Source organism: Parus major, chromosome 1, assembly GCF_001522545.3.
Source record: "Parus major isolate Abel chromosome 1, Parus_major1.1, whole genome shotgun sequence".
NCBI lineage: Eukaryota > Metazoa > Chordata > Aves > Passeriformes > Paridae > Parus > Parus major.
The window spans coordinates 15,265,603-15,285,171 of NC_031768.1; the positions used below are offsets into that span (position 1 = coordinate 15,265,603).

Here is a 19,569-nt window from a genome sequence, read left to right on the forward strand (position 1 = left end):
ACATGGCCCAAGAGTCTTTTTAGCATATTTGTCTCTCTCCATAGCATTCATGTAGCCAAATGAGGTCTCAGGAGTGAATGAGGAGTCTTCTTTCTAGTTCTTTGAATAAAACTGCAGTTTAAAATAATAACAATTTTACACTACCTGTTTTTGCACTTCTTTTGAGCAAAAGAATTTCCAGATAAATCTACTTCTTAAATTTTGGGAGAAATTTCTGGTGAATGCCACTCATGAAGCAAGACTCATCACAATGTTGCTCATTGTTGAGTTTTGATTAATGTTCCCACTCAATTGCTGACTCACTCTCTTTCCAACATGTGCAAATATTTGGTTTCTTTCTTTTTCTGGAGCATGTTCTGTAGAGCCCACTGCTGTAGTATCCAAGCAAATTTTCAACATCAACAAAAATATTACCAGTGCAGTAGAACTTTGGTGACTTCCCTTTTTTAAGGGTCTGAGACTGCTCATCCCAGCTGTCTCAGCATTCACACTAAAAAACTAAGTATTATTCTGTTGTTTTTCACAGAAAGGAGAACAGTGGCATATAACACTGAGGAATCTCTTAGTTCAGGTCTCTGGCTGCAGAGTAAACCAGAAGAGATGTAAAACCTCCAGCCAGAGATGAGCTGAGCTCTGCAATCCTTACAGAGATAGCTTTACAAAACTTATTTATAGTCATACACTTGTGCTAACAAAAGTGAACCAGTTGGGGTAAATTTCTTAACATCTGTGGTTAATCTAATGCAGGTTTTCCAGAAGTTCAACCACATCCATGAATAAATGAATAAATCAATTTTCCTTTCCTTGCAAGTCCCTTTTTTTTTTTTTTTTTTTAATAAATCTTCCTTAGTCTGGCTAATCTGAATCTCATTCTTGACAAGAGTGTTGAAAATAGAACTTCATTCTCCAGCAGCTTGACAGTGAAGCAGACATCTGGTGTTCTTTTACTACTTTATGCTTTTCAATAAACTGTCAAAGACTGCAAGATATTCCTTAACAAAAACAGCCCTTATGAAAAGCAGAATCTTCCAAAGTCAAATGATCCCATGGGTCCCTGGTTTGCTAAATTCTGATATCATGGCCATCAAATCCCTCGTCTGTCTGCTTTTTTCTTTCTTCTACCTCCCTTCTTCTGCATCTTTCCCAGTTGCCTCAGCAAAGAGTAGTTGTACTTATGCTTCAAGAGTACCCCTGATTTTCCCAGAACAGAGCTGATCTTCTGAGAATGAATGGACATAGTACTGTATTACTTGAGTCTCTCCCTGGAAAATCTTAACACCCATGCATACATTGAACTTCAAATGCCAAAAAAAACCCCAAAACAAACAGGTAAAAATCCCCTCACCACAGAAAGGCTTTATTTTTTGTTGTTTCCCTACAATAATTGGTTTCCAATCTTTTCTGAATCAGTATTAAATTACAGTTCACCCTCCAAAAATACTCTTGCTTGAAATGTCCTGTCCCTCATTCCACAATTTGTAATACTCAAATTATAAACAACAACCAACAAAATAAAAAAACACTCCTCACCCCTGTCCTCCATGAAACAAAGTGTCTTTATAACACTGAAACTTGTATTGCTGTTGCCAAGGACAAACACAGGTTTCTGCTAATTAGAAGCTGTTATGAATCCTGTCTCAGAAGCGCCTCTGGAAGAGGCTTGATTGCTCTCTGGAATGACCCATGGCTCCCAGTGTTTTGGGCCTGGCAGAGTGCCTTCCCTGTTACTCAATAATCACCAGGCATTTCTTCATGCCCTGGCCCCTGTGAAGAACATGCTGTTATTCTCTGATGCACAGGAGTTGCATATTACAGCACTGTTAAGGTGCTGAGGTTTATATTTTCACCGAGTATTTGGGTGGAGAATGCTTTGTTGTTATTCAGTCATCTTGAAATCACTCTTAATTCATGTCAAGTTAACCAAAGATGCAAATAAAAGCATTCATTCACTGAAACCAAGGAGACCATGCAGCCTAAAAGCCTTAGAAAAAACAGAGGTGAAGAAAAGAGAGGAAGAGCACACTTGATCTGTTTGAAGTTTGGGACAGCTGAGGGAGAGCATTGCGTAGGCAGAGTGACCACACTCGGTGGGAACATGTCTGGATTGCCACCAGTCTCATTACTAAGGTACAGACCAGGTACTGCTCCTCTGTATTCTATCTGCAAAAGATCCTCTGGCTTCTGTATTGACTTTTTCTTCAGGATCTCCTCAGTCTGGCACACAGCAGATCACAGAAAACTGGGTCTCTCCATTTAGTGTCCAGGCACTTCTCTTGCTCTGTAACCTTTGTATCTCTTGGGCTGCAATAGCTGCAGCTGGTCAGGCACTGCCCAGAGCATCCCACCCATTTCCCAACAGAAGTGAAAGAGGTGAACTCTGACATGAGGAAAACAATGCTTTGAGGCAGGGAGTTACAGGAGAAAAATACCTGTAATGTATTTCTGTATGGCAGCTTCCATAAGAGAAGAAATGTTGATTCAAGGGTCCATGGGCCATGTGGCTCAGTTTTCTCTCTCTCAAAAGTGAAGTAGATCCCTTTGAAAAATGACTTAAAGCAAACTCCCTTTTCTCTCCTGCAGCAATGCTCTCATAGCCATCATCTCAACTGCTTTCTTGAGCTTTGAAATCGCTTGAAATCAAGTGGTTTGCCTTGTGGCTTATTTAGAAACTCACAGGATCTCCTTTCCATGTACTTGGTCAGTCCCTCCAGAATCTACATAAACTTCATGCAAACAGCACCTACACTTCCCTCTGCTTTGTTCAGTGTCTTGCTAAAGCACTGTATAACATTCAGCAGATTGCCAAGCCTGCCTCCAGCCAAGCCTACTTTGAAAGACCCCTCTGGAGCTCGTTTGCACAGGTGCAGCCCCGAGCACAGAGGAGGATTAACAGCACGTGTACCTCCAGCTCTCAGCCAAGCTCATGTAGGGGCTGAGAACTCCAGTGAGAGAGACACACTAAAAACTGCAGCAGTTACTGCAGACAGAAGAAATTACAGAAGGAGAGACCTAGTACATATTACATATATATTATACATGTACATAAGAGACTGATTGTAGTTACTGGAAAGATTTAAAGGACCTCAGCAAGCTTTGGATCAGATCATACTCTTTCTTTTTAACTTTGGGTACAAAGCTTTTGCTAGTACAAGGTAAACTGGTTTAAGTATTTCCTGTGACTCATTGAAAAGTAAATTAGCTATTTAATGCAACTGCTACATTCATTTCAATGGATATAATCTAACACCAGCCCAATTACACAGGCAGAATTATGTAAGTCACTGCTGAGCTAGTAGCAACTGATAAGATAATTGCTAAAACACCATTTACAGGAAAGTAGTCTGTGTGAAAAAGCAGTGTTGGATTGATGCTTATTTAATTGTTGTGTGACTTCAGTTCTGGACCCTTGTCTATTAACCTTACATGCCATTACATTTAAATAATGGGATGCTGTGTGCTTTTCTGTGTCACTGAGAATATTACCAGGTGCTGGTTTCAATATAGAAGGAAGTGCTTGAGATGTAGTTAACTGTGTAGGAATTCTGCTCCTAAAAATTAGAATTTTTGAGCTAAAAGTACCTCCCATTTTTAATGAAACACAGAAAAGCTAATCACTGAATTTCTATACCTTCTACCACAGCTACAGAAAAATTGTGAAATAAAAAAATGTTCTAAATATCCTTTAAAATAAACTGCAAACTCAAATTGGGCACCCAAAGTGACAGTGACTTCTCTGGATTCAATGGAAGATTGGAATTCTTTTTTGGCAATTTGGAGTCATAAAATGTAATTGGGTATGTATAAGAAGTCAGTTTGATACATCCTGGATACTATATAAAATGAAAACAGACATGTCAAAAGCATTTTAATTTAGCCTTGTCTCTCAAATAACAATTATAGAATTGCTCACAAGTGGAATAACAAATTCAACCAAAATTCTTAAAATGTAGGTGAGCTGTAAATCAACAAAAAACTGTTTCCATGATCGCTAATTTAAGTGAAACCTGAGCCACTAAAAACCTAGAAAAAATGTCAAGGTCATTGCCAATAGCTATGATTAGCAATGAAAAAGGGACACAAGAACAGGCTAATTGTAGGAGGACATAAAATATTAAAAAGAAGCTATTGATTTAAGCATGCTATTTCTTAAACTGTGTAGCAATAGCTATTGACCAAATAGCAGCCTGTATGTTTCTGACAATGTATCCACCAAACTATTAGTATATATCTGATTTTTCCAGTTGTCTTGTAAATCCTACTTATTCTTTATTTTTTGTTGTTTTTTTTTTTTTTAATTTACCTTTTTTTTTTTTTTCTTGTAATCTGGGTTTTAAGAACAGAATAAAATATGACAATGACCACACTAACCTGTTTGCAAATTATTATACAGTAATTTATATTCCTGGGAAAAGGGAGAAAATAATACTCATTATTCCAGGGACACCTTTTTAATATTCCAGTTCCCAAGGAAAGGCATCAGTGTGTAAATATATCCTAGGTGCAAGGCTGTGCATCTGTGAGCTGTGAGGATACCTACCTTTGCCAAACACTGGAGATTTCTCCAGCGAGACAAGCAGCAGGAGATGGGAAGTCCTTCCAGGAAGATGAGATATCCCTCTGGTTGTTCACACGGCTGGGACTGCAGGAAGGGGGAATAAGTAAAGAGAAGTAACCCTGGGCTTACCTCCTCACTGGTGTTGCTCTGCTCCATTCCAAACTTAGATGTTTACAGCAGAAATGCACGCCTGCAAGACTTTGCTGCCAGCTTGTACAACAGATGCCCCATGCCAGGGACACTTGCACATCCTAAGAAGATGGAATAATGCTTCCAAGCACAAGGTTTAGCTGGAGAGGAGGTCATTCAAGGGTGCAGTTATTTCCCAGATAAGCACAGGGTGTGTTTGTCCTTCAGCCTCGTGCCCCTTCTGTTACAAAAGGTAGTTACAGAATGGATGATGAAGTGAAAGTCACCTTTCTGATAGACAGAACCTCTTGACCATTACAGGACAAAATTAATCACTTCAGTGACTTCTGTGGGGTTTAATTCTTTGCAAAAATATGGAAGAATTAAGGACTATCTAATTTTGTTCTTGAGGAAAACACCAGTGGAAATTATTGAGAAACTGAACTCCAGCAAGTGCCAATCCTATTTTTCACTGACTAAATCTGGTGTACCATACATCAACTTCAAATAAGTTGTGTAATTATATTAAGTGATGTAGAAAATCAGCTCAGACTTTTAGTTAGTCACTATGAGGTTATGAACCTTATTTTTTTATTATTATAAAAGAAAAAAATACCAATTTAATGTGAATTAAAATGAAAAATTTATTCTTTACAAACTGTGATGACTTCTAATTAGAATAGCACAATGAGTGTATAACACACCTTGGTGAGGGCTGGAGCTGGCAACAGAAACCTTTAGAAGATGTTCTGCAAAACACTGTTAAAATTCAATATTTTCCAGGTGGAAAACTTCAGATGGATACACATATATTTTCCTATGATAATTTGTCTCCCTGGAATCTTACTAATGAGTTGTGATTGCAAGCTGAGTCATCTTTAGGGCCTAACATTTCAGTTGGTGTCAAGTAATTTGTAAATTGTTTTTGGCATCATCCAGTGCAAACATTAGAAAAACACACAGACTGCATATCCTTATTATTCTTGGTAACTAAATTGGAAACATCATGGAAGAAAACTACTGATAACAGAAATTCAGTTGTTAGAGCTTACTAGAAAATTCATGGCAGCAGTTTCATCATCTGAAGATGCAGATAATTTCACAGGGGAGTGTAGGTACTGATTGCCAGAAGGAGGATGTTTTGTGTGATTTCAGAATCAAAGAAAACAAAGCAGTATTTTAAACACCAACGCCTTCTAGAACCAAGATGAGCATTCTCATTAAACTGAGGGGGACTCAGTAGTGCATTAATAAGCCTGTGACTCAGTGAATCTCTCAGATAATTATCTACAATTCTACATGGCATTTTGAGGCTTTACTTTGTAACCCTTAAATCTGGGACTCTGAGGATTGTTTTGCATGCTTAGTCTGTACCATAATGATGATAGGGGTCTTTGGGGTGTGCTGAAATGCAAAAAATCAATTTTATTTACTTAAATAAAATAAGTATCAATAGAAAATACTAATATAGGAGTGGATTTAAACACTGGAGAAAGCAGTATAAAAATAGTTTCACAGTAGCAATGATGCAGACATGATGAGCTATCTTTTAAGTCCATTAACTCTGTGACTCAGTGATCAGATAAATATCTAGAACTCTATGTAACAATCAGTGACTTCGTGCTTTTTTCCCGTAGCCTCTAAAATAGGTTTGTTTTTTTTTTAACTCTAGGTATTTTTAGCATCCTTTCTTTCCCAAGAGGGATATGAAAAGTATATAATGTAGAAATCAATGAGGAAGCAAAATATTCCTTTCATATTCACCTTTGCCATCACTAGCTGATTTGCAGTTGTGGCACAGGAACTGCTGTCATGAGAGCAGGTGTACAATAATCTCTTCAGGAATAAGATCAGAGGCACTTTAGTGTGGTATATTAAAATGTGGGTGCATGTACAGAAGTAGATGAAAGGCATTTCATTTTCATATGAAAAAAGCCTACAGACATGTTCCTGCATTTTGCCTTGACTTTTAAGTAAAGGCAGAATTAAGAAATGAAGGGGTTAGTAGGGTTTCCGAAGGAATGTACTGTGATATTCATGTACAGTACAGTCACATATAAAGAGTTACATGGGCATCAGTGAGTGAAGTATGAATGAAGACATGAAGCAAATAAGTTTCAGCTTTCCTGTGGATTACTCCCTGAAAAATATGATGATTATTTACTCCTAGATGCACCAAGGGAAAGTAGTCCACAGACCGTGACGCTGTGCTCAGGTAGCTGAGATATTCATAGTGATAAGTTTTTGGCCTGCATAACCTCAAGAGCAAATGTAGTCCCAGATAGGATCAACTCAGGAAAAGATGTGGCCAAACTTCTCAACAACCTCTGCAGAGCTGACATTTTTTGATGTCCTGTGCAGAGCCAGAAGGCAGATTTGATGAACCTTGTGTGTCCCTTCCAGCTCAGGATACTCTATGATTATATGATTATATGATTCTATTCTATTCCTTTCTGGCTCAGCAGAGACCTTTCCCTGCCTGATGATGCAGAGCACATCCATCTTTTTCCCACAGCTGGAGTGGCATGGCAAAAGCAGCTAGAATGTACACAGAGGACAAAATTCTGTCTCTGTTCTGGGTAACATAGTCACCTCCATGTGCTGGACTCCCGTTCCTCTCCAAATTATCTTAAGACATGTTTCTGTCCTCTCCCTTTGCTCTCACCACTGCCATGCCCCCCAGAGGTGCAGTTAGTGGCAGAACAGCCCTTGCATATAGAAATTCAGTTGAGGTGATCACTGCTTGGCACACAGGCACACATGAGTCACGCTGCAGGGTCACACCTTTTCCTTTATCAGCTGTTCCACCCTCTAGGGCATGAAATATTAGTTAAAACTGTAGGTTTTTAATTTGTTTTCCTTACCAAAATAGTATGGATGAGCAAAGTATTTTGTGGGAAATGTTTGCCCAAGAAAATCAGATATTTTTTCAGGATACTGCAAACCTAAACAATTACATGTTTTGACTGAAATTTTTTGGGGATAATGAAAAGATATTTCTACCTTTTAAATGATCTTGTGAATATTCTTGATGTTCTGACACATGGACTACCAAGTTTCTCTCCCAATATCTACCAAATAATGCACAACAGAAAGAAAATATGGAATAAAAAACCCCATTAATTTGGACACAAGTGAATTCACAAAAAAAGTGGACATAATCTTTGTGTGTGTAACCACCCTAATAAACAGTAGCCATTTTGCAGAAATCTCTATGGGGTTGTCCAGGGAATTTGTTGTAACCTGTGGTTAATCATTGATCATCTTCCTATGCAAAACTGCAAGTCGCATGACTTGGTGAATAGCATATAGGAGAAGAATGTAATAAGTAAATATTTAGCCACTAGCTTATTATTTCCATTGGTATCATGTAGAGCAAACAGACTGTGTACCAACTGCCACTTCTTTAATAAGGAAAAAAGCTAGTAATGCCAATAAAAGGTGATTTTTATTACCGAATAGGTTGCATATTTTTCATGCTTTAGCTTCACTTACTATATAAGGACTCTCCTACTGCTCCATAGTTAAGGCATTGCTTTTGTTTGCAGTACAGTTTGTATACTTTTTTGAAGAGTGTTGGAAAAAATCTGTGAAGGACTTGCCTTAAAAAAGAAGTGAGGACTTTAGAACTACCTCCAAGAATATAAAAATAAGTGCCTGAGAAATGTACTGAGTACTTCACCTTTGGATGTTTCCTGTTAAATGTTGTTTCCAGTATACAATCTGTGTGCTTTAAAATGTTACATGCTGTTATTATGAAAACAAAGAGGTCTACAATGATCTCATTGCATGATTTATAATTACAAATTTAACCACAGATGCTTCATTTTCTGAAGATCCTCCTGAGAATCAAAACACAAGAAGTTGACCTTAGCACCTGCACCCAACCACAGCCTTGGAAATATGTGTCATTATATAATCAACATGAGCAAGCCATTTAGTCAAAATTGGGAACACCCAAAGAAGCTGTGCACACTCAGATGGAAAGACAAAGAGCACGGGTATTGGTATGTTATAAAACACACACAATGCAATTTTTACATTGAGTAAAATGCTGAAAATACTCTTTTAAGTAACTTCAGCTGTTACCTAAACTTCTTTTACAGTAGAATGTAACTGTAGATATATTCTGATTCACAGTGTTCTGTTTTACAGAGTACCTCCTCTGATATAGTAGCATACAGCAATGAGAAACTCAAGAATGCACTTTTCTTGATTAATCAGTATTTAATAATCATCCTTCCTTTTTTAATCCTGCTTTAAAACTCTCAGACATCTGGGCAGTCAACTGGAAAAAATTATTAGACATATGTGACTAATCATTAATCACTATTACTAGTGAAAAGCCAATAGTCAAATTAGATACGCTTTGAAACAAAACAAAACAAAAACAAAAACAAGAAAATCCCACCAACCTGAAATTTATTTCCTAAGCTCTTTGGCACAAGATCAAGGACAGCAAAATATTTGTACAGTGATCATGGTGAACCTGTGAATTATTTACAGGTACCTTCCTCCTGTGTGAATTATTCACAGGTAAGAAGACTTTTTTGGCCGTAAATGTGGCTTTATAAGTCTCCCAAGAGCAAGAGCCTACCAGGCAGACCCGACAGTAAGAGCAGTATCCTGTGTGCTCAGCAATTATCTCAATCCACTTGGCTTAGTTCAGTGGGAGTGGGAGCCATCCCAGCTGGGGAAAGAGCTGCATCCTGACCAGGAGTGCAGCTGACCTGCCTAAAATCTGCTGGACTAAACATCACGGCCAAGTTCAAGCACCAGCTGATGACCACCTACCTTCAGTTTAACTAGTGCTTAACAAGAGATAATGCCTGGTGAATGAGAACAGTGCCAGGGAAACATTTGAGCTGTAACTTTAGATAAGAAAGCATGAAAGGTAAGCAAAACTGGCAAAGAAAGACCAGAAAGATATAGGTCAAGGTCGCATGATAAGACCAGTGATAGCACAAAGCCAGTTACTGGGTGGCCTGCCCAAGGTGAAAAGATTTCCCACCACCTTTCCAGAGAGAATTTTAAAATAAATCTGCCTGTACTAAGCTGGAATAATGTTTGGGTTTTCTTGGAACCAGACTGGTATTTAATTTCCCACATCCCCAATTCCATTACACTGTGTTAGCTTTTCATTTCCTTTTGTTGGCCTAAAAACCAGAGGTGATTAGTTTCTTTCAAATTATTAGCTGAATGTATGTCTTAAAGGAATAGAAGTGTTGTAGACTTGGGATACTTTTTGCTGAAGTATTGGGTTTCTTACAATATTTCTTCCTGAAATGTCACATTTATGTATGTTCTTGAAGAAACACTGGAAGAATTTGCTTATACGACATTTTTGAGGGCCATCCTCTTCCCTTTTTGGCCAATCAGATAAGGAGAAAAAATAAATCTGTAGAAAGGACCATTCCTCAGATCTCGGCACAAATTGTTTGCTTTTGAACAGTTTTCTCAACACTCAGTTTCTGATCCATTATGGATTTGAAACTTCTTGGATAGAGGTGAGTTTGGGCTTTGACTTTTTTATTATAAGTAATTTTTCATTGCAGCAATCTATTGTTGCTGACTACCTAGCCACAGGATATCTTCTTGTTTATATGTTTATGCCAAGTTGATAATAACACCATGTCACATAACAACTTAGCATAACAATTTAAAAGGTTTAAAAGCAAAATAATCTAGTCTTTGGATTTCTTCAACCAAACAGTTACTGTTGATGATTATTACATTCTCAATTCTGCAGACATTTTTGGCAGTTAATGCAGAAAAAAGTCCACTGAGTTTCTTTCCTGAGGCTGTCAGGGAAGGTGGGATGAGAAGCCCCAGGCTGTTTCCCATTCATCCAGCTGACTTGTGGCCATGCTGTGGCTGATGGGGACAGTCCCTTCCTTCCCCATTGCCCTGGCTATGGTGTCCTACCGTCATGCTGGAGCTGGCAGCATGGTTTCAATCCACTCCTCAGTGCCACTCCACAACTGTGTAGTGTTTTATGAGTGTTTTCAGCTTTGTTCATGAGCTGGTCAAGCTCTCCCCGTGGCTGGACACTAGCTGGTGCATCTTCGTGACCCATCCTGGAGCAGAAGTGAAGCCCAGACCCAGCGATGAGTGTGTGGGATTCTGGCCACGAGGCCACCAGGGAGGGCTCTGGCTGATGCTAAGTAGGTGTTGAAAAGGCCTCATTTGTTTGGGGGAGCATGTGGGCTGGCCCAGTTTCCAAGGTCTGGGACACCACACCCTCAGGCTGCTTTTGCGAAGGCAGTAGCTGCGCCCGCCAAGGAAAATGGAATAAGATGCAGCTGCTGCGTCCAGTGGCAAGTGCTGCTCTGCCACTCCTTAATGCATCCCAGAGACTGCTGCAGCTCCCCAGACCTTGGAAAACATCTTCCCAGCTCAGACGTGATACACTGCCTCTGGGCCCTTATCAAATGTTGATTCACATCGAATCACGGATACATGTTGAATAAATTAATTCATTTATTCATTACAAATACAGGAAATAGCTGCTTATTACAAATGCAATTCTCTTTTAGTCTTTTTCATTGTCTATGAACCGTAAATATCTTAGCCCATGTGAAAGATTTATAAAATATTGAAAACAGGGCTCTTTTTAAGCCAGTCAGCTTGGGGGGTACAGAAACTACAAACTTAACTGCTTTTACTGGGTCCTGTAAAATAAAACAGTCAAATTACTTTTAAATTTTTTAATTAAAAAAATAAATCTACCCAGCTCTAAAAGTTTCTCTGCCAAATGTTATAGTATACTAAAAACACACTTCAAAGTAAGGATTTATAATGGAAAGACTGATACACCAATGCTAAAAAATTCCAGGGGCTCTACTCTTATACAACTTCTCTTTCCAAACAAAATGGTCTCATCAAGATTATTGAAGTTGAACATTGACTATATATTTTATTTCCAAAGTTCTGGGGTAAAATATCCAATTTAACAGAGCAGCTGAAGTCTCACTCTCCTAAAATCATTGAAGGGCTGGAGTTTTGCAGCTGTGTCTGTGACGTGGAAATTTTAATAGCTTTAGAGAAACAAGAACTGGAGTTGACACATTTGAGTTGTAAATATGATTTGATAATTATAGTGTCTGTGATCTCATGTAATAGTTTTTCCTTCGTATTGCAACATTTTTGTATCAATATTTTTATGTTGGCTCACAGCTTTTATTTACATATTCTGATGCAACCAGAAAACACTACAAAGTCTCTGAAAATATTTTCCTTTGATAATTATGGGATGCTTTAATCTAATCAGATTGCAAACCCAATTTGCTCAGTTTCAGAAATGGAAAGTTCTTTTTATAAACTTTCTGCTGTTCATAAGGGATGCTGTTGGTAACTCATTAGGAAATATAAACTGCATTTTAGCAACTCCTATTTCATTTAGTAGAGAGCTGCAGCCCTTAAAATTCAGATATTCTGGCATACTAGGATCTAGGTTAAATTATATATATTTTTGAACTTCCAAATCAGACAACCACTTTCCTTAGTACTTCACCAATGTGATCATAATAAGCCATGAAACACTTCTTTTGCTTTTATGTTCTTGGGAACTTTTGCAGACATCAAGAAAGATGAACTACATGTAATATTTCCAAAAGGAATTATATGACCTTTTTATTTTACCAAAATGTCAAGTATGCAAAATTATGGCTATTATTCCTAAATTATAGAAAGAAATTATACAGTTTAAAACTGTGTAAAATAATCCACTGTCCTGAACCACCCCATCTTTAGTAGCCCTCTCTGCAGCTGGAACTGCTGGTGGTGCTCAGAAGAGAAAGTACCACAAATCTTCTATGACATTTCTTCTGCTATTTTCATTAAAGTTGAATTATGTCAAGATGCATTTAGAAAAAAATTTAAATGAAATTAACATGTCTAAAAATAATTTTAAATACTGTGATTATTGATTGATTTCTTTAAAACAGTGAACTAAATAAAAATATTATTAAAATATTTTTTTAATTTTACGATGATTGATTTATTAAACAATATCTACATGTAGTTAGATGACTGAAACAATTATCTTGGAGCACTACATCTTACAGGAAGCATAGGCCCAACCTTACCATCTTTTACTTTTTTATTGGTTAAAGAAGTAAAAAATAAAGTTTCTTATTTTTTTTCCTAAAGCTTTCCTTACAGTTCCACATCAAATATAGGCCTTTAGAAATATCTAATGGTTTCACCATTATTTATTGCTGACTTTAAATAACATCCCAGTAGCTCTCATGACTTGTATTCTCCCTCTCATATGTATTTGATGAGCTGATGGAACTGAAATGTCCTTCTATGGGCTGAATAATTTAACTCCCCTCAGTCCTAAAATTCTGAAAATTCTATAACTAAGAAAAAAAAAATCAATTTTCAGAATTTCCAAAGTCATATTCTGACTATAGAATAGACTTTGGCATTCACATCTGGGTTTAGATGTCTAAGTCAAACAGCCTGTTTTTTTGTGTGTGGAAGAAGGGCAATGGTAAGAGTGAGCATTTGCCATTTCAAAGATCCACCTTTGTATAGATGCCTGAAACCAGGCACACAGAGCTGAAAAGTCAGATAAGTATTCAGCAGAATATGTCATTTGGTTCTGCACCATTGCCATGGGGCTTACCTTACCTGTTTTAATTTGGAAGAGTGTATGGCCTACGAGGTTAAAATGCCAAAAAAACTTGACTTACTCAACATTCTCGCATCTTTTACACTGAAAACCAGTTCTGCTTCCTCAGTGGATGAGGTTCACAGTCCTTTTTCCTTGACAAATATGTACAAGTGATCACAGAAATACCTCAGACCTACTGTTTAATAAATGAATTCTACTGAGGGGCAGAGTGGAACTTATCCTCTGTGTAATACAGCTTACTCAGTCTCCTAAAAACTCTATAAGTTATTCAGGATGGTGCGTTTTAATAAGGTTTTTGAATATAATCTCTAAGCAGGCAATATACATTACATCTGCAGTTAAGTCATTATTCTGTCACTTGAAAAATCTTGGACTGTTGTCCAAGAAAAATCAGATTACTTTAGATACTACTGTGAAATCATCCAATTATTCAAAAAATGTTAGCAGTTATCTTGGCACCATTAGATATCACTAAGCCAAGAAGATGTCATAATTGGAATACACTGTAAATAAACTAACTGGTATTTTGTGCAGATCCATTAGTTTCACAATACCTTTGGAATAGTCACCAGTTATCAAAAATAAAACATGCAAATTGCACGTCTTAAAAACTTTAATTTAGAAGACAAGGAAATAATCAAAATATAAAGATCTCATTATTTAAGAAAAATATAGTTGAGCTTATAGTGGCTGTAGATCTCCTGTGTAAGAATTCTAGGTATTTACTTGGCCTTATACGGAAGTTTGATACGAGCTTTGTGAAATTTTGGCAACAGCTCCAGTCCCATGGTAAAGCTTCCTTCACTAGGCACTTGTTGGACTACTGTGTCCAGGCCTGCCACCCTTGGCCATGGTCTTAAACCATGGAAGTAAAATCTTGCTGCTTCTGGATCGTGGCATCAGTCCATAAGCTGACAACCTCATCTGGGTTGTCCCTCTTCTCAGATGGGACTGAGTGGCTTCCCAGTGCTGTGATTCTGTCTAAACAGACAATAGCTGCCTCTGGAAAAAAACAGTAGGTTGCAGGAGCTTCTCTCCTCTCACAACATTCAGTACTTTGTGGACTACAAACATGGGAGTAAAGGGAAACTTTCCTCCAGAGCCTACTTATCTCCAGTAGCCTCCTTGCCTCTGATTTGCCCAAACCTGTTTTTCTTATCCCAGTGGCTCCCTGTCTTTAATCCTTTCTGCTTTTGATTTCTTGTGTACATACTGCATGGGCAGGGCTGTGCATGAGAAAATACATTACTAACATTGCTCTTTACCTTCCCAGGTACATGTGATGATTCAGATATTATAAAAATAGGCTTCACGGAAGTTTCCCAACAAGTCATGTCTCACCTTAGCAAGAAGCAGAATCTTCTTGCTAACACAAGAATTACCATCTACCCAAATACAGCCAGAAGAGTCCTATGGGTACAGACCAGAATTATCAGGATTCAAGTCATCACTACAGTGAGCTCCTGGAAACAGTCTCTCTCTTGTAAAGGACATGAAATGCATTGTGATACTTAAAGAAGATCATAAGGTGTACAGTCCACATGTGTATGATTTGAAGTGATTTTACTGTGAATTAATTAAAACATTTTCAATAGATCCCCAAGAAACTGTTGTCTCTCATGAACATTTTTCTTATGTCTGTGTTCACAAAGTGATAGACAGGCTCAGATTATCATTAATTTTCCTATCTTTTTATCACAAATAATCTAAAATTCTATCTATTCTACCTATTAATCTAACAATATATAGTTCCAGCTTCTGATTATGACATGGTAAATTGTAAATGATTTGTAACCTTACTTTGGGAACCACTGACTGATGCAATCAAATAAGGACCCAGATGTTTTCAGACAGGAATCCTGAACAATATGTATTTTGTTCTTCCACTTTTGTTTTACTGAAGTCAAATGAATGAAAATCCTCTCAGATGTCACCTTTCCACAGAGAAAAATTACATTAAGTGGAAAGAGATATGGTAAAAACAATGATATGATAAGCATCTTCTTTTTAACTACCCGTGATCTAGACCACTGTGTACGAAATGTATTTTTGTACTGTTTTTTGAATGTCCAGATATTAGTAAACTTGTTCTACTCAGGTATCAGGTCCAGCTCAACTTCTTCCATGTAGATGATAAAGTTTCTCAGCACCCAATAGTGATTTACAGGGTTTTCAGCTTGGGCACTGTTTCTTTGGGATGTAAATGCAGGGCATACAGATGAGAATGGGCATTTTGTCACCTTTCAATCACTCATTCATACAATAACTGAATGGTTTTATTTGTACACCTTTTGCGATGGGATATCTTATGCTCTCTAAACTGAATCTCCATACAAAAAGTCTATATTTTAAATATTGAGACATAAACACTGAGAAAGACATAATGCAGTTTTATCACCAAAACCAAAATGAAAAAAGTGCCATTGGCTTGTTAAGAATGTCTGCTTCTGTGACTGAGCCCTCAACAAAATTTGAATATATAACAACAAACACCTGACTGGCTGACATTTGGTGTTAATTATTTGCTAGCAGTTACCACACAGCTATATCTGGCATCACCCCTTTCACTAAATTTAGAACAGGAAATGATTGCATTAACTGACACAGCACTCCCATGAGCAGTTCAGGCTGGGACTGCCACTGAAAGGAGTTACCCTGCATCCCCCCATCCCTGCTGCTCCCAGCTCCTGCCCCAGAGCCATCCTCCACTCTTGACACAGGAGTATCCTGTGTGGTCCCTGAGGCACAAACCTGGGTGAGAACTACCCTTGCTAACAGCTGGCTGGGTGGGCACACGAGTAGCTGTGCTGGTACAAAGCAGGACATGATCTGAAAAGAGGAGGAGGAACCACTGAGAAAATTGGAGGATGTGGTACACTTGCTTTAGCCTGTGTAAGACATCACAGAAAACTTCATCAGCAAACACTGGCTTCTGCTTCAAACATGAAGGGATTGAATTGCTTTATAATTGCCTTCTTTATAATCAAATATTTCTATTTATTGCTGAGGAAGGTCAGGTATATTTGTCACTTTCACAGTTATTTGTTATGGAGCAATAACATTAGTGCCATTCAAAATTCAATTTTGTATCTGAAAATCCTGTCGTTTTTGGTTAGCATCCATTGTCAAAGGACTCTACAGCAAGTATGAGCAGCCTGAATATCCATGAATAGGGAGCAGCTATGCCTGGTGAATTTACACTTGCCCTTCTTAATGAATTTACCCCCAGAGACTTTCTATACAGTCCTTCATGGTAATGACTTCCCATTGCTTACTTTTCCCTGTAAAAGACTTTGTGCAGACCTTTATCCTTTGCACTTACATGAGACACCACAGCACCTAGGCTGGGTATATTGAATAACTCATATTAATAAACCTGGATGAATGTCCAGGCTTTGTTGTTAAAAGCATGCTTTATCTTTGACAATCATTATTTAAAATGCCTATTACATTTTCCTAGCACATTTTATGACAGTTTCTCCATCCAGTTGAGATTCTCAATTATTTAATCCTCACAGCTATGTCTTTATTAATCCTCATTTATTCAGTCATCTGTAAAAATGCCATTATCTCCGATTCTCAAAGTATTGTTGAAAGCAGCAGTATTAGCTCCCCGCTCTATGTTTCATTATTGCTCAAATAAATTAACAATGGAGAGAATATTCAGGGGGACAGATCAGAGAGAGCTGCCAAACTTCTGACTCAATCTATGACAAATTTTGGCATAGGATAGCAGCAGATTTTTAATGAACAAAGAGCATTTTTTTTTGTAGGAAAACTGAGTTTGTTCACTCAGAAATACACTTTATAAATGAAGAATAATTCTCTTGCACCCAAATACAGGGCTAGGAGACAGGACAAATGATTTCTCTGTTACCCTTGTGAATTTTCTGTAAATCCTGCTTCCCTGTAGCTCATTGTCTGAGGAGAGAGAATCATCCTTTCAGTGTTTTCTCTGGTGATTTGACATTGGGACATATTTCATTGTACTTTTCTCCTCCCAAACTGAAATAAATTCACAGCAACAAGACTTGTAGGTACCACATTGCGCACATCTCTTTATGTCCAAGAAATCACTTGGGATGCTTCTCATTCAGCTTTTTTCTCTCCTGTGTCTCTGTTACAAGATGTCTGAACCTGCCAGAGTCAAAAAGAGATTTTCTCTCCTACACTTTGAATGATGCCAAGATACATTCATCTACTGTTTGCAAGTCACTAGAAAGAAACCAGGTCATCTTTATTCCTATCCCAGCTCCACCCATTTTGCTTGCAATTCAAAATGTTGTAATTCAATCTCCAACAAAATTTCTGAAAACTATGTGCGTCAAAAGGGTATTTATGCTACTCCAGGAAATGCTTCATCCTCTTCTCCCAACTGCAGTCAGCCAAAAACTGTGGGGCCTGACTGAGGCACAGAGCGGTTGAAGCTCAGATGGTGTTTGGTTATCAATGTGTGCACAAACAGAATACAAGGGAATATCTTTCATGTTTCCAGGACAGAGTAAAATACACTGGGGTTGTAAATTATAAGGAAACGTAAGCATCTTTCAAATTAAAATTGTTTTATCAGAGTAGTTCCTAATAATGCTGATAAAATCACTTACCATACCCATGCTATAACCTCTGTTATGGACTGCAGAGTAGCCATTGCCTCTTCCTTGAAGAGAACAAGGAAATACTGGAAATATCTAGAGCCTGCAAGAAACCAGCACCTATGAAAAAGCTTTCACTCATTCATGTCTGTTGCAAATTCCAAACCTTTAGCTTGTTTTTCAGTGGAAGAGGATGAAGAGGGATGAGCATAACATCTAGCCAAGTGTCATGACAGATTTACTTCAGCATTTGAGAAGAATCATGCCCTGATTTGTTCAACAAAGGGCTGAGCATCACATACCTGTTTTACCTGAAAGCAAAATGAACCATGAACAGTTAAATACTTTACTGAGATCCATAAGGTAGGCTTTAATTTTCATTTTCCTGCACTGGCCTTTAAGCTCTCTGTTAATAGTGTACCTGAAAGTATCAGTGGCATGGTAATCCAGTTTACTCTGACAACAAAGTCAGTGAGGATATGAGAATTCAGTGGATCTCAGCTAGTGAAGGCTTGGATGTTTAGCCCATGCAGTGATAACAGGCAGATGAATTGACTTCCTTCTTTCACCAGCAATACTTAAAACTGCTGCAAGGACAATGGATTTGTCCAAACAAACTGAATACCATTACTCAACAATCAGACACTCCCTTTTACTTCTTTTGAATCATAGTGACTTTATATATAATAATTGAAAAGAATTCAAAAGTAAATTGAAAAGTACTTTGCATACCAAAGTAAATGTTTTCAGAAAAATTACTTGCTGAGAACAATCATTCAAGGGTACTTCTTAATTCAAGTTTGGCATACACTGTTGGATACATATGTAATCAAACTTACTTTATTTTTACATTTCAGAAAAAGTTGATGAATTTCTGCTTTTATGGTCCTAAATAATTAAAGCCAAAATGGATTTTTAATCACATTGTAATGATTGTAATTTATTATCCACATATACACATGGTTAAAAGATAAGCATAAATTCATACAGATATTACGTACTGTGTATAGCTCACACAAGGAGTGATACATGTTTCATGGTTGCAAGTCAGGATAAATTTACATTTTTACAAGAAGTAAACTGAGAAGAGAATAAGATATTAAAAGCATATTCTTTAGACTGCTAGAGACATTTAGTTTTTTATCTCATTATCATATATTAATTATGTATTATATACTATATACTATATACTATATAAATATACATTATAAGTGGAGAGATATTTACAAGTCAAGAGCTATGATATTGAAAAAGTCAGAAAAAAAATTGCTTTCCTGGTTTTATGTTATTATGTTATTTGTATCTTCACATAAGCACTTTCAAGATTTTTGGTTTCCAGCTATCAACTGTGAAAATAAATTCCAATCATACAGGAAGCCTTGAAGTCTCCTTTTGTCCCACGAGGAACATCACAATAGCCTGAAGACAGAACTGAAACATCTGCTACCAGGATTAGATGACTTACCAGGGCCTAAAGAGTCCACTTTTCTGCTATTCTTACATCTTTATATTTCAATAGCTGTTTCTTTCAGGCCACAATTATATATTTAACAGAACATTGGGGAATCAGTATGCATATGTCATGGGGTAGCTTTACCTTTAAAGCAAAGCTGAGGAAAGAGGGGAAGTTAGAAGTGCTGATGGCTGATGGG

The 19,569-nt window shown here is 37.5% G+C and overlaps 1 long non-coding RNA gene across 1 annotated transcript; it reads left to right on the top strand.

Moving 5' to 3' along the window:
* The first annotated feature begins 850 nt into the window (after positions 1-850).
* LOC107199915 lies at positions 851-14,970 on the top strand. Its single transcript, XR_001519387.2, has 3 exons — positions 851-2,127; positions 8,503-8,691; positions 14,599-14,970. It is a non-coding gene; the product is annotated as an uncharacterized LOC107199915 (long non-coding RNA).
* The last annotated feature ends 4,599 nt before the right edge of the window (positions 14,971-19,569 follow it).